The sequence below is a fragment of the Silene latifolia genome, chromosome 7 (genome assembly GCF_048544455.1).
Source record: "Silene latifolia isolate original U9 population chromosome 7, ASM4854445v1, whole genome shotgun sequence".
NCBI lineage: Eukaryota > Viridiplantae > Streptophyta > Magnoliopsida > Caryophyllales > Caryophyllaceae > Silene > Silene latifolia.
The window spans coordinates 38,200,919-38,216,641 of NC_133532.1; the positions used below are offsets into that span (position 1 = coordinate 38,200,919).

At 39.3% G+C, this 15,723-nt stretch overlaps 1 non-coding gene across 1 annotated transcript; it reads right to left on the minus strand.

The window, feature by feature from the left end:
• Positions 1 to 7,069: 7,069 nt before the first annotated feature.
• On the minus strand, positions 7,070 to 7,176 carry LOC141593782 (small nucleolar RNA R71). The gene has a single exon (XR_012521846.1). It is a non-coding gene; the product is annotated as a small nucleolar RNA R71 (small nucleolar RNA).
• Between the last annotated feature and the right edge of the window lie 8,547 nt (positions 7,177 to 15,723).

Sequence of the window (15,723 nt, forward strand, 5' to 3'; positions counted from 1 at the left end):
CGGCTGGTATCTGCCGAGGTTGACTCCTGCTGCCTGATGCCCCTTGGGTGAGATCTACTACTGAGGCCCGACCTTCATTCTCCGCGCTTGCTGGTGTGCTGCATTGTTGTCTCAGGATGTCTATCTACGCCCAGAGTTCCTTGTTCCTCTTCCTCGCCTCTGCTTCTGCCTTCCTCTGGTCTTCTCGCATACCTTCCATGACCTTCTGCAGATTTTCCATGCCACTAAGCAAGGTTTGTGTTGGACTTGGCGGTGGAGTGAGGCCTGAACTTCTTGTTCCTTTGTCTGATCTAGATTGTGCCGCCACAGCAGGAGTTTTGGGAGGCAGAGTGACTTTTGTCACATATGTGGTTCTTGGCGTGTGTCCGGATGCCTGGGTTTGAGCCGCCGATGCTGGATTTTAGATAGGATTTACTGGTATCGACGGCTGAGCGCTGCCTTACACAGCTACTGATGTTTGTTTGTCCATTATGTGTCTGAGTATTTAACGATTGACGACCACAATGCTCCACGGTGGGCGCCAAACTGTTTTGGTAATTTTCTACCGAATTAGGTTAGGTAAGGTCAATGTGGTCTTATTCGTTGTATGACTATTGTGTGAACTTCGTTAGTGCTTAGTAAAGAAATTGTAAAAGTAAATAAAGGTTAACACAAGGGATTTGGTGACGCGGAAAACCCAATGTGGGAAACGACCGCGGGAAGGGACGGTACCCTTCCAATGAGTGCACAAGCTTTGAATATGAGAATGAGTACAAAGGAGACGGCACGATGGTCTAGCTAGTACAATTACGTTATGTTTTTACGATAGTTCTTGAATGAATATTCTTCCTTGTCTTCTTGGCTATTTATAGGGTAGGAACCCTAATCGTATCCTACTCCTTTTACGGCAAGCAATATTAGTCCTACCATGCTTATTTCCATAAACGTGACCATGTATTCTGTTCTTCCTGATCTCCCTGAATTCTCCATGATGATTCCACAACACGCGGGTTTCTTCTTGTTCACGGGCCTTTTACGATTGCTAACCTTACTCGGCCCAACGTGTTCAACGAGTCTTGATGGGCTTGCTCCCTATTTGGCCAACATGCGGAATTTGGCCCAAACAACGGGTATCGATTTAAGATTTTAATTGCAAGTTGTTATGTCATAGGGTGTCACAAATTTGGGTTGAGATGAGATGTAATCTAAACTAATCAACAAGATGAATGAAAACAAAGTAAAGCAATAAAAGGGATTTGTAAACAATTGATTAAGGGCACTAGGGTTTCTTGGGTTCATAAGGGAATCATGGAAATAGATCATACAAACATGTTCTCAAATAGATGCAAGCAACTTGTTGTTGTGATGGAATCGTGTTAGTGTATATCTTACAATTCCTAGGAAGATTTAGATCCCGGAGCCGAGTCGATCATGACTTTACAACACCTACATGTCGTCTTAGTCTCTTACTATTCAATTCTATGCATGGTCTAACAAGGCTTGAGTTGGCTTATATCTTACAAGCCTCATTGAAAAGATAAGAGATGGGTAAAAAAAGGCAAGGTTTCATAGTCTAGCATTTCATCAAAGATAACATGTGCATAGGTTGAAATCACAACAAGCAAGCAACTAATTATGGAAGCATATTAAATTAAGCATAGATCCAATCCAATGATTGATTCCCCTAATTCCCCATTAACCCTAGCTAAGTGACTACTCACTCATGATCAAGTTTAACATGCTAATAAGGATGTCAATCATATTAACAAAGCAAAACATGATGAATAAGTAATGTAAATAACAATAATTAAGCAAAGGTAAAAGGGATTATACCAACTTGAGATGATCCAAATATAAAGCAAAGAATAATAGAAGGAAACTTGATGATTGATGGAGAGTTGTCAATCCTCCAATAAACCCCAAATAATCTTCTAATTACCCAACTAAAACTAAGAACAATTGAGAGATTAAGGAAAGATTAAGATGTGATTAATATTGAAATGTGTATTACAACTTGGAGTATGCTCGGGTCATTAGATGCGAACACGCGCGTCCTGGCTTGAAGTATGCTCGGGTGTGTAAGGGGATCCATGCGGATTAAGCCTTGGGACGCCCGGATCCTGGGTTGGGACGCTCGTCCTGAGCTCGGGACGCCCGGATCCTGGGACAGGGTTCTTCTCTTATTCTTGGCTACCTAACAATCCGTGGGGACTGTCTTAGGGACGCAAGGATCTTCATCATTGCCCAATTCACTTGATTTATTTGCTTAGGTCTTTAGTGTTGGTCTCCTCTTCGATGCTTGGTCATTAGATGCGATCCATTTAGCTCCATTTTGCTCCATAAATACAAGGCTAGCAATCCTCTCCTACCAAGGACACAAAACCTCAAAGAATATGCAGAATAGGGAACTAAAGATAAGAAATGACCCTAATAGTTGCTAGAAAGCATGGGAACGAGGTTAATTCGGGAACTAAATGCGCTTAAATATGAGTCACATCAATGCGGTTGATCGATCCCCCAGTTGACGTGACAGGATATCGCTCCCGATCAATTATGATGAGAACGAGGCTATACATGGTGGACTTCACTCGAGTATGCAATTATTGGGAAAATCAATTGAAGAGTGAAGGTGGGCCCTTGATTAGGTGGATCGTGCCATGGTGGCATCTTAGATCGGTGACTGGAGTATCGTCATTGGATCAGACACGGTCAATTCGCGTTCCCGGCTTCGAATTCATGATCTGTACTTTTCCGGAGAGATTGATGAGGCAAGTGGGCCTAAGAAAGAAAATCCCGAAGCTAGACACCGTCCCTCAAACTGCCTTGGCGCATACTTCAGAGTCTTGTGCAGAGTGGGCAATTCGCTGGGCCCAAAGGAATATGTGGTTCATACCCGTACCGGTTGGCTCGTTATGGGTATCTGACTCATATCTGCAGTGGAGGAAAGCTAGCACTCTCGAGGAGCGTGAAAAGCTATGGAAGCACGAGCCCGTAGACTATAAGATCCGCAAAGTGGCGAAGGAGAACCAAAAGTACTTAAATGAGGAGGAAGAAGAGACCGGATATCGGGTCGTCCGTCCGTCGAAGAAACCAAAGAATGCTCCTACCGAGAAGATGGCGGTGGATCGAAATGGGAAAGCTAGACCGCGAGAACGACTGTTAGTGATTAGGTCAGAAATAACGCAAGAGCGTCCCGCTCGTGGTCGAGACAAGAAATGTGACTAAGGCGACAAAGGCAAGGGGAAAATGGAAGAGTAGCCTTAGTCATTTTTAATAGTATTATTTATTATTTGAGTTGTAATAAAAGGCGGGGGTTTTAGAATCCTAGCCTAGAATTTTACATTTCAGCATTTTTAATTTGTATGTATTTGACGTATTACTATTATTTAAGGAGTAACGAATAAATGATTTATTAGTTAAGAAACTTTTATAAATTTTCTTTATTTATTCTTATCGAATTTCAAATGCAACATGCACATTTCCTTCTATTTACATCTTGAAATGACGGGTTGTATCCTGTAAAGGATTCTCTTCGTATTCATTAGAAAAAATGAACTCAAACCTTGTACGTAGTGTAATAACCTGAATTTCTATAGTTACTCGGTGCGACACTCGGCCGAGTGGAAGTCACTCGATCGAGTGTGTTGGTCTACTCAACCGAGTAGATCTGTGTAGTGTTGAGATTTGTTCTGCCGGCTGTCACTCGGCCGAGTGAGTGGTTCACTCGATCGAGTGCGGTGTCACTCAACCGAGTGAACATATCACTCGACCGAGTGTCACGGAAACCGCTGAGTTTTGTGTGGGCTTGCTTTGATGGGCTTTGATATATATACCCTATTTTCTGATTTTTTTTCCATTTCTAAACCCTAACTCCTTCTCTGTAAACCCCTCCCACCTCTCTCTCTACAATCTCTCCTTCTCTAAATCCTAGATCTACAACTAAGGGTGAAGATTTTGGAAGATTCTGTTAGTATTTTACACCATGTAAGACTCATCTTAGGATGATAAAATTACTTACTAATTTTATGTGACGGTCTAAAATCTACATGCATGCAAAGATTTTGAGATGGAAAATTCCTTACATCGGGTATAAGGCGAAATGGGCACCACAAAGATCGCCTATCTTTGTAGTTCTTGAGTTATGTAAATGTGGATGATCCTCCTCTTATACCAAACCACCAAAATAGATGGTTTCCTTTGGTGTGCACCCAAGAGCAGCCCAAAACTTACTACAAATAATATTAACAAGATATTATTTGAGTATTATGTATGTATTTTTGATATACTAACTAATATTATTACCTTGATAATATAATTAGTTTACTTTTATATGTGTTTTAATGTAAAAGGATGAACAAAATAAGAAGGAAAAGTTGGTCTTTTGATGGTGTATAAAACAAACAACCAAAGACCAATTTTTCCTTCAAATTTTCAACCTAAGAAATGATGGAAGGACTTGGGTATATATAGGCATGCAAATGTATACAATTCACATACAAATGCTAGTGGGTGTGGCCTACTTTTTCCACTCACAATGAGTGTATTAGTAGGTGTAAAAACCAGTCCATATAGGCTCCTGCGGGTCCATTTCGGTTTTCGACATTTGCCCCACAAATGCTTATAAGTCTTATATTTAATTATCTAACATAATTAAATATTAATTTAATTATTTAACACTTAAATAATACAAATTAACCACTAATGACTACTTAACTATTAAGTAATCATAAGACCATTTTATCAACATACAATGTGTCAATATTACCCCATTTAGCTAATTTTACAACCTCTTCTAAAATTTAAATAGCTAATCAATTCCACTTCAAAACATATACACATATCGTATAAAATTAATTAATTAACAATTAATTAATAAATTCTAAATTTTATTTATTAATTAATTATCACATAATTAAACAATAAATATTCTCGGCCCGAGTTCATAACCCGTCATCAAATAATACATACATGCGACTAATTAAAAGTCAACTAATTCAAGGAATAATTATTCGTATCTCATACAAACAATTAATTCATTGTTTTTGGGCGTCATCCTATAGGTGTGACCTAATGGGATCAGCTGACCACCGTCGTCACACGATAGTAATGTCAAACTCTAGTCAGCCAATCGTTACCGATTAACGATGACTAGCTGACAAATAAATAATAAAAATCCCTGATATTCCTTTTACTAGATTTAAACTGTAAACGCACTTATTTTGGAGGACACTACTCTAACAATACTCCCACTTGTCCAACACAAGTGTGCGCTACCAATTCTCTTGTCCAATAATATCTTCCACTCAATGCAAGATGTCTTTCAGGTCGTTCTTGCATGTGATCATATCATAAAGTGGTTTCCTCGATCAGGAGAATGACTGTCTGACCGGATAATCTACTATAGATCTCATCCGAGCGTGGCCACGCATTTCTAGTCACTTCTCCTCGAGTGGCCTTGAGATAAAATATGACATAAATGGATAATCCCGTTGACCTATTTTCTTTGTTCAATACAGATCACAATGACCTAGTAAATGCTCATCGGCCTCCTTTTACGGCGCGACCTAGAACAAAAACCTAAGCCACCGGAAAACCGTACCAACGCAGACAAACAGTCACCAGTCTAAAGAATTGACTCGAAGGAATAAATAGAAATCCTTGCCACGACCCAGCAACAAAAGGACTCTGCAAACAGTCACTGTCGGATAAATCGTCTCACAATCTGCCTATGTAATCGATCAGCCATCACTATGACCATATGAGAGTCGAACTTGTCTTCTATCTCCTTACAATCTAGTCACTACGAGACGTCACCTCATTAAGTAACTAGGGAAAAAATACAATGTTAATCCAGTTCACTTTAATAGTGTTCGACATTGTCACTACAACCTATTTGGACAAAACAAAGTATTTTAAATTCAGATATAAAACTGAATACAACGATAAATGTAATTACCATATATGAAATAATAAATACAATATCTTAATTATTACATATCATATAATTTACAACAGCTCTGGCATTCGTCTCAATCCCATCGAAACTACATAACTATCATGTTTAGCTTGAGACAATGGCTTGGTTAAAGGATCAGCGATGTTGTCAGTTGTCCCAACCTTACAGACTGTAATTTCCTTCCTTTCAATTAAATCTCTAATTATATGAAACTTCCTAAGTACGTGTCTAGACTTGTTACTAGACTTGAGTTCTTTTGCTTGAAAAATTGCCCCACTGTTATCACAATACAAAGTGATAGGATCCTCGGCGGTCGGAACTACTTTCAGTCCCTCTAAGAATTGCCTAATCCAAACAGCTTCCTTTGCAGCTTCAGAGGCTGCAATGTACTCAGCTTCTGTTGTAGAATCAGCAGTCACAGACTGCTTAAAACGTCTCCAACAAACCGCCCCTCCGTTCAACAAATCACAAAATCCAACTTCCAACATGATATATACAACATATAGTACTCAATTTCATCATCTAACATGTAGAAATTAACCAAATTCAATTTTGATTTTGTAAACCCTAGGAAAATTCGTCCCCAATTTTGCTCACGAAATTGAAAGAACTTTGACCAACAATAGAAGACTTGCTAGAAATACTTTGAGAGGTATTGGTGAGATTGTGGATATTCAACCGAACAATATTGAGTTCACCAACCCTTTTTCAAGAGAAGGAAAGGAGAACCCAACACAAAACCCACCACAAAATCAACCCACAATGCCTAAATTTATATCACATTCCGTACCAACCGAGGAGAACCTACCAAATGGTACTCCTACACCACAACATTTGACCGGTAATTTTATTGCAAAATCCGCATTTATCCAATTAGTCGAAAGAAGCCAATTTGGGGGGATGCCTAGTGAAGACCCTCATTCTCATATGAAGACTTTTTGTGACTATTGTGATGCGATTTCTCAAACCGGAGCGACTCAAGACAAAATTTGATGGGTCTTATTTCCTTTTTCTTTGATTGGTACCGCGAAACAATGGCTAAAGAGACTTGATAAGGCTACTCTTGGTATTGACTCTTGGAAGAAATTGGCACTTGCTTTCTAAAAAAAGTTCTACCCTCCGGAAAAGACTAACATGCTAAGAGCCCAAATCACGGGGTTCAAACAAAGGGACGAAGAATCTTTGTATGAAGCTTGGGAGCGATTCAGAGGAACTTGTCACTCATGTCCTCATCATGGACTTAGCGAGTGGTTCTTGGTACAACAATTTTGGAATGGTCTTTATGAAGACTCCCGAAACATTCTCAACATGGGATCAAATGGTATGTTCACCGAAGTTGATGATAATTAAACATGGAACAAGATTGAGGAAATGGCGGTCCATAACTCACAATATAGTAGACCTCGGAAGTCTACTAGAGGAGGAAAGCATGAAGTGGACTCTATTACTCAATTGGGTGCTCAACTTAGTGCTCATATTGATATCATTAATTTAAAGTTTGAGAAGGCTATGGCTAAACTTGAAGAAGCCTCCAAATCACCTAAGCAACATGTTAATGCCATGATGGCATCTTCATCAATTCCAAGTGGAATATGTGAGAGTTGTGGAACTTTGGGACATGACCAAAGTGAATGTAAGGGAACAAGTGAACAAGTGAATGCTTTCCAAGCATACAAGAGTGGTACCCCTTATTCTAACTATTACAATTAAAACACCAAATTCCATCCCAACCTCTCATACAAAAGCCAAAATGTTCAAAACCCTCAACCAACATACACCCCACCTCCAATGAGAAACCAAAATCCAAGACCCTTTTACAACAAAAACCAAGGTTACCAAAATCAAACTTCATACACTCAATCAAATGACCAAGGTTTGGATAGCCAAGCAAAAGACATCACCATTAACAACATACTAGCTCACACAAAGATGTTGGAGACCCAAATGTCTCAATTAGCATCTTCAAGTTCACAAAGACAAAAGGGGCAATTACCACCTCAGGGTAATCCCCCAAGAAAAGAATCGGTGAGTGTCATCCATTTGAGGAGTGGTACAAGGTATGAAGGGCTAAAGAGGCCCGTTGATGAAGATATTGTGAATGCTAGTGACAAGGAAAGAGTTGTTGAAAACTCTAAAGAAGAAGAACCCACCATTTAAGAAGTTTCAGAGAAGGATGAAGAGAAGGCTAAAGAGAAGGAGCCTATTGTGATTAGACTTCCATTTCCAAGTCGTCAAGCTAAGCCTAAGTTTGATGACCAACTTGGAAAATTCATGTAGATTGTGAAGAATTTGGAAGTCTCAATTCCATTTACGGAATTAATCAATCATGTTCCGACCTATGCAAAGTATATGAAAGATATTCTTACGAAGAAGAAATCCATCCGGAAGCTTGAGACTATTGCTTTCACTAGAGTGAGTAGTGCCATACTACAAGGAAGTTCACCTCCAAAACTAAAGGATCCGGGAAGTTTCTCCATTCCATGCACTATTGGCGACACCACGATCAACAAAACTTTATGTGACCTTGGGGCAAGTGTGAGTGTTATGCCGTATTCGGTGTGCAAGAGGCTAGGAATGGGAGAACTCAAGTGCACTAATATCACGCTTCAAATGGCGGATAGATCAACAAAGACACCTTTAGGGGTATGGGAAGATGTGCCAGTAAGAATTGGCAAGTTCTTTATCCCGGTGGATTTTGTTATTGTTGACATGGAAGAAGACTCCAACATTCCTATTATTTTAGGAAGACCTTTCTTACACACCGCGGGAGCGGTGATCGATGTAAAACATGGAGAGGTCACCCTTGAAGTGGGAGATGAAACCATCACTTTTAATCTTGACAAGACAATGAGAGCTCCACGATTATATGAGCCATGTTTTATGGTTGATCACTATAGCCGGCAAGATGATAGGAAGAAGTTGCCATTTCAATGGAAGAAGAAAGTGGATGATGCTCCATCAAAAGAGCAAGGAAATTGCAACAAAGAGAGCTTGACAAGCCCACCCATGACAAGTGAAGAAGAAGGCCTCATTGGCCAAGATAAGAAAGAAGGAGAGTTATCTTTATCAACTCATGACATTTTTAGGGATCAAGTAGACGAAGTATGCGGTCTTTGGGATGATGAGTTTGAAGGGATATTCAATCCCTATATCGGTAATGCTATGACCCAAGACCACTATGAAGAACAACAAGTGCAAAGGTCTATTGAAGATCTTTATCATGACAATGAACAAGCTTTCGACTACTTTTTCAAGGTGTTGAGCAACATCAACAACACCTTGAACATGCCCCCTTGACATCTCATTATTGGATGAGAGTTTGGTGGACTCCTCCCTAAACCACCACTTGTAAATATTCTAACTCCCTAACTTGCATTTTAATTATTGTATTGCATTTTTGTCAATTTTGGATTTACATTTTTATTCCTTGATCAAGATTTTCATCATTTTGAGAGAAGTGAGGGAGGGACTAATGAGTTTATTGATGTGTAGTGTTTTACCTTAGTGTGGGGATAGCAATTGCCTAGGCTATCCAAGCCTTTGTAGTACCCCCACAATGAAGACCACAAGAAATGAAGAATGAATGACACGGGTTACGAAGCACCCACGGATGGACCTGAATCCGTGAGAAAGACGGACAATCCGAGCGACCCGACTATGGTCCGCTCGTCTTGAGAAGAACCCGAGCGTCCAAGGCAAAAGACGCTCGTCTTGAGAAGCTGGCAAAATCAACATTTGGGTCTGACTGAGAATCCGAGCGTCTCACTGAAGAATTCACTCGTCTCAGCCAGGACGAGCGTCTCACCAGTAATCCGCTCGTCTTTGCACTGTCAATTTTTGGGATTTCTCCCTGGAAAGGAATCCGAGCGTCTCCAACATAGGACGCTCATCCCAGCTAAAGAATCCGCTCGTCTTGCCTATAAGACGCTCGTCCCCAGTCGTCTTTTCCTGAACCCAGAAACAGAAGAATCCGAGCAACCCGAAGCCTATCCGCTCGTCTCCCCTCTGGTTTTCTCATCCAAAGGGTCTTAAAAACCCCCTTTCCCCAATTCTTTTCATTCATTCAAACATAAACACTACCTAAAACCCCAAAACCCTCATTCTCTCCATCAACCAACAACAAAATCCTCAACCAAAATCAACCAAATCAAATCCAAACTTCCTCAAAATCAAATTAAATCACTCCTTTATCAATAACAAGTGATTAAAACACCAAAATCTTCAAGTTTTGAGTCGATTTTTGGGATACAAGGCAATATTCAACTATCCTAAATCGATTTGGGTATTACTAGAAATTGAAGATTGCAATGCAAGCTTTCTTTGGTGTTACTAAGTGAAGGAGCATGGCATGAACAAAAGGTGGAAGTAAGGCACCCCAAAAGAAGAAACTTTCTAAGAGACAACAAGCTCTTCAAGCTATTCAAGCATCAAAGGCATTGGTAGTTCATAATGCAAGGTTGGAAATTCAAGAGCAAGATCGTCCTATGGAAGCTACTACTTCTACTACTCCGGTTGTTGAACAACTAACCGATTATCCGGAGGTAACTTTCACTTCCGACTCCCATAGGAAGAAATTTATTTCCTTTGCTAAGAAAACTATCTTGCCCACCAAGTTCATTTGTCAAGAGACTTTGTCGAAATTGGGTGTCCTAGAGCAAACAACGACCTTTTTCGAGTCTATGGGATTGCGTACATTATTTGAAATGCAAGAGTTGACTTACTCATTCCTCACCTTAGAGTTTTTGAGATCTTTGAAAGTCACCAAGGTGGAGACCCGAACCAATATTGAGTTTCGTCTCGAGAATGTTAATAGATGTTTGTCTTATAGAGACTTTGGTAAAATATTTGGCCTTAGTGATGACCCAACTTTTACAAAGAAGCCTACCAAGTATGACCCCGCTCCTCTATGGAAGGCCATTTCCAAAAGAATTTACATCTTATCATGATTGTCGTGCTCTCTTAGCCCATCAACCGGGCATAAGAGTATGGCACAAGGTTGTTGGGCATACCTTGATAGCTAGGAAAGGTACAAATCATCTTACCAAACTTGACTTTATTCTTCACGAGTCGACTTTGAACATTGGAAGAGAGTTTACAAAGCCATACAATGCTTTACGACTCTTGATTGAAAGATGGCTCAATGTTGATTGTGGCAAAGAAGACACGGCCTTTATTGTCAATGGAGGATTAGTGACTTATTTGGCTAAGCACTTTAACCGGGATTTCAACAAGAATGACACATATACACCGGTAAAGGGAGGCCATATCATTGATCTAGCCACCATGGTTCTAAAGTTCAAATGGGTCAAGAATGATACTCTTGATAACAAATTTGGGCGGTTGACAAATGAAGCTAAATCCTTCACATTGCCTAGCAAGATTTGGCGCTTGAATGTTCATAAACCGAACTACCTTCTCCCACTCTCCGAAGAAGCCGAATATATTATTCAACACCAAGGGGAAGAAGTTGTCAAGCCCTCCTCCTCCATTATCACCCCACCTTACCCATTCACCTACCATGAATTTCAACCCGAAAATGTTAAGGCGGGGAATGACTACTTGACTCTCTTGATGAAAGAAATGCACAAGCAAGCTTATGAAGATAGAGTCAATGCTTACAAAGCACAATATTCACCCCTCCTACATCTTGCTAGGCAAGGACTTCTCGATCCATCTTGTCCTTTGCCTAGTTGGGCGGATAAGGAAACATTCTTTCCTAGTGCTTCTAGAGGTGGTAACTTGGGTGAAGAGGAGATGGTTGTTGATGAGAGTGGTGAGCAAGAAGAAGAGAATGAAGAAGAGGAAGAAGAGGGAAGTGCAAGTGAGAGTCGTGATGACTCCACATCCATGGGGGTTGATGATGCCTCAAGTGAGGAGGTTGATGATGATGGTGATGACGCAATGGGCGAGGACTAGCAAACTCTTGGGAGGATCCTACACTCCTACACCCCCTTTATGGTTTGTCTACTTCTCTTGTTTTCCTTATAATTTTTTATCTTGATCATGATTTGTGGAGTCCTAGCATCATCTAGAGGACTAACACCTCGGTTCCATTGAGGTGTTCATTTTATTGTTCCCATTTTCAAAATCCAAAATGACAAATTTTAAGTTTCATGCATAGCATTTTTTATGCATGAACTCCCCCAATTTTTGACATTAGAAATAGTGTCTATTTTGGTTTGGGGAAGTTTATGCATATGCATTGGGAGCTAATCTAAATTATGCTCTCCACCATAACAAAAACCATGCATCATATAGCTTAGTTTGCATTCACTCTTGTTTATATATCATATAATTTGCATTTAGCTTAGAAATCATGCATTTTCATATAGATTGCATAATTTCCTATCGTATTGGCCATTGAGGACAATTCCCATACTAGTGTGGGGATGGGAAATTCTAACTTGACCTTTTTAAAAGAAAAATGACAAAAATGGAAAAATTTGAAAAATACAAAAATATGTCTTTCAATTTCATTAAAACAAAATACAAAAAAATTCAAAAATTCAAAAAACCAAAAACATGTTCATTTCCTTTGTAGTGTAGTCTTGTATATATTGTGTTTGTTTATCCTTTTCACATTGATCGACTACGCCACATTCGAGACATGAGGATATAGAAGACCGCATGGTATGATCTTTCCAATCTCCTTTTTCCTTTTTATGTTAATGACTATGTGGCTTTATTTTGATTTATGCGGTATAAACAATGTGAAATTAGGATTGCATTTAGTTTATTTGGCATACTAGTTGGTAGAAGCATATGTATTAGGTTGTATATATGTTAGTTGCATCATGGCATATAGTTGCATTTAGGAAAATTTTTGTGAAACCGTCTATTTGGGAAGCTTGACAAGTGTATATAAGGCCCTTGTAGATGCTTTTTCTTCTTAAGACTTTACTTGTTAGAATACTTGTAAAACACCCTAGGATGTGTCATTCTAGTATCCTTTGACCCATGGATTAAGGCCTAATCAAGAGTACCTTGTGGTGTGATAACTCCTTGGCTACCGTTTATTCCAAGGTGACCCTTGAAACCATGCAACCATCATCCATGTTCTACCACATTTTGTCATCAAAGGGAATGGGCACAAAAATTGTTCAAAATTTGAGTTTAAGAAATAAAATGAAAAGTCAAAAAGTTTGCAAATTGCATCAAAAGAAAAGAGGAGTAACAAAAAGGAAAACTCCTATGCTTCAAAAATAAGCACCCTCACTACAAATGGGGTAGCTTTGAAAATGTTCAAAAGAAAGTGCAAGAAAAGGTTGAAATTGTTAAGTGTTGAAATGTCAAACATCAAAAGAAATGGAAAAAGGAAAAGTGTTCTCAAATGTCAAATGCCACAAGAAATTGGGGGAAAAACAACAACAAAATCAAACTCCCAAAATGGAACTCAAATACTATTGATCCCTTTTCCATCGTATCCACTTTTGTGCATGGTAGAGAGGGGACGACCCTTCTTCTTGTCTAGGTAAGAAGGGGAATTCCGCGATCCTCTAGTGTTTCTAACACCATAGGGAGTCTATTCTTGACAAAAGCATTTAACGATTGAGGATAAAGGTACCCTAGCTTGACACAATTTGGAGGTGATTTATTGGTATCCTTCTAGGCTTAGTAGTTTGAAGAAACTGCATCTATGATGGAATGTGTACCCTTAGATTGCTTCCCTTGTAGATAATTTCCGCCACTTAGATGAGGAAAGTGGCTATTCATTTTTGTAGATGCATCCATTACTTGTTTTGTGTTCTTTAATGTTTGGATGTGTCGCCATTTTGGCAAGACCCACCTTGCCTTGCGAGAAGGCATCCTACCTCATGGTTGTGTTGTTGTGAGTTGAAGGGGCGGAGTGAGACCCGCTAATTGTCTCATATCAACTATATTAGTAGGTTAGTTTAAATAAGGGTCCTAGTTTTGTCACCTCTTTACTCGGGACGAGCAAAGGTTCGGTTTGGGGATATTTGATGTGACTAATATTTGATCTTTAGTCTTTCGTTTTGCATATTCTTTGAGGTTTTGTTCCCTTGGTAGGAAAGGAGTAAGAACCTTGCATTTTCGTGGCAAAATGGAGCTAAATTGATTGAATCAAATGACCAAGCATCAAAGTGAAGACAAGATTAGAAGGCCTATGTAAATAATGAAGTAAATGGGAAATGATGAGAAGATCCTTGCATCTCCAACAAAATCCTTGAGGATTGTTGGAGGAAGAAAAGAAGAGAAGCTTGCTGAGCTACTATCCGGGCGTCGCAGCCACGGGACGAGCGTCCTGGTTGGCTAAAATCCGAGCGTCCCATAGCCAGTCCGCTCGTCCTGACCCTCCACAATCCGAGCGCCGCATCCCTCAGGCCGCTCGGATTCCTTCCCAGTGCAGCACGTCTCTCCCTCAGTCCGCTCGGGATGAGCATATTCTTTGAATACTAGCGAAGCGGAGATGAGCATCTCCTTCGAGAGGAGCACTTCCTCAACTTTTCTCAAGGGTCTTAATCGTCATTTAAGCCCTTAGTAACCCTAATTTTTGCACCTAATCCTTAGTATAAATACCCCATTGTACTAATTAGATTAGCATCCAATCTTAATATCCTTCTTATGCTCTTTTTATGTTCTAATCTCATCTTAATCTTGTAATCAACTCTTAATTAAGTATTAATACAAATCTCATTTCCTTAATTTCTCTATTGTTCATCCTTTATTTTGGGTAATTGAAGATTATTTGGGTATTATTGGGAGATTGACAACCTTCCATCAATCATCAAGTACTTCTATTATTCTTTGCTTATTATTTTGGAATCATCATTAGATATAATTCTCTTAATCGCTTTTTAATTATTGATTAATTATTTCCATTCATTCATCATGTTTTGCCTTGTTAATATGATTGACAACCTTGTTAGCATGATAAACTTGATAATGAGTGAGTAGTCTCGTAACTAGGGTTAATGGGGAATTAGGGGAAACCAACATGGGGGATGATTCATTCTTAATCTAATATGTTCACATAATTTATTTGCTTGCTTGTTGTGATCTCAACTTATGCACATGTTATGTTTGATGAAATGCGAGCCTATGAATCCTTGCATTTTTTACCCATCACCTACCTATTCAATGAGACTTGTAAGACATAAACCAACTCGAGTCTCATTAGACCATGCATATAGTTTAGTAGGGAGGATTAAGTCGACTTATAGGTGTTGTACAATCTAATCGATTCGGCTCCGGGACCCAAACCTTCCTAGGATTGTAAGATATAAACCAACTCGATCATATCACAACAATAATTGCTTGCTTATAATTTGAGAATATGTTTGTATGATCAATTTCCATGTATCCCCTATGAACTCATGACACCCTAGTGCTTTTAATCAATCGTTTACATCTCATTTTAATCAACCGTTGTTGATGAGTATTATGTAGCAGCAATATTGATCTTGATTACTGACTGATCTATGGAGTTCAAAAAGTGGAAGCAAATCAACCAAGCATAACTCAACACTTTCAAAATGATCATTTCATTTAATTTTAAACCAAATACATTACAGCATTTATCAGAAATCAAAAGATGTATAATAAGCCGGAAAAACCCCGGTTAAGAGTAAAAAGCACTTCTCAACCTGCCACCAATTACGCAACTCTGGTATACCGCTAACTTCCAGGTCATTGGCCTCATATTTTGCAATAACAGATTAAATATATGCAAGGACACGACTTGCATGTGGAGATAATGTTGGAAGAGTACAACTCAACATATCTCTGGCTGCAGCCAAGTTGCGAATAATAGGCCGACGAGGGTATGA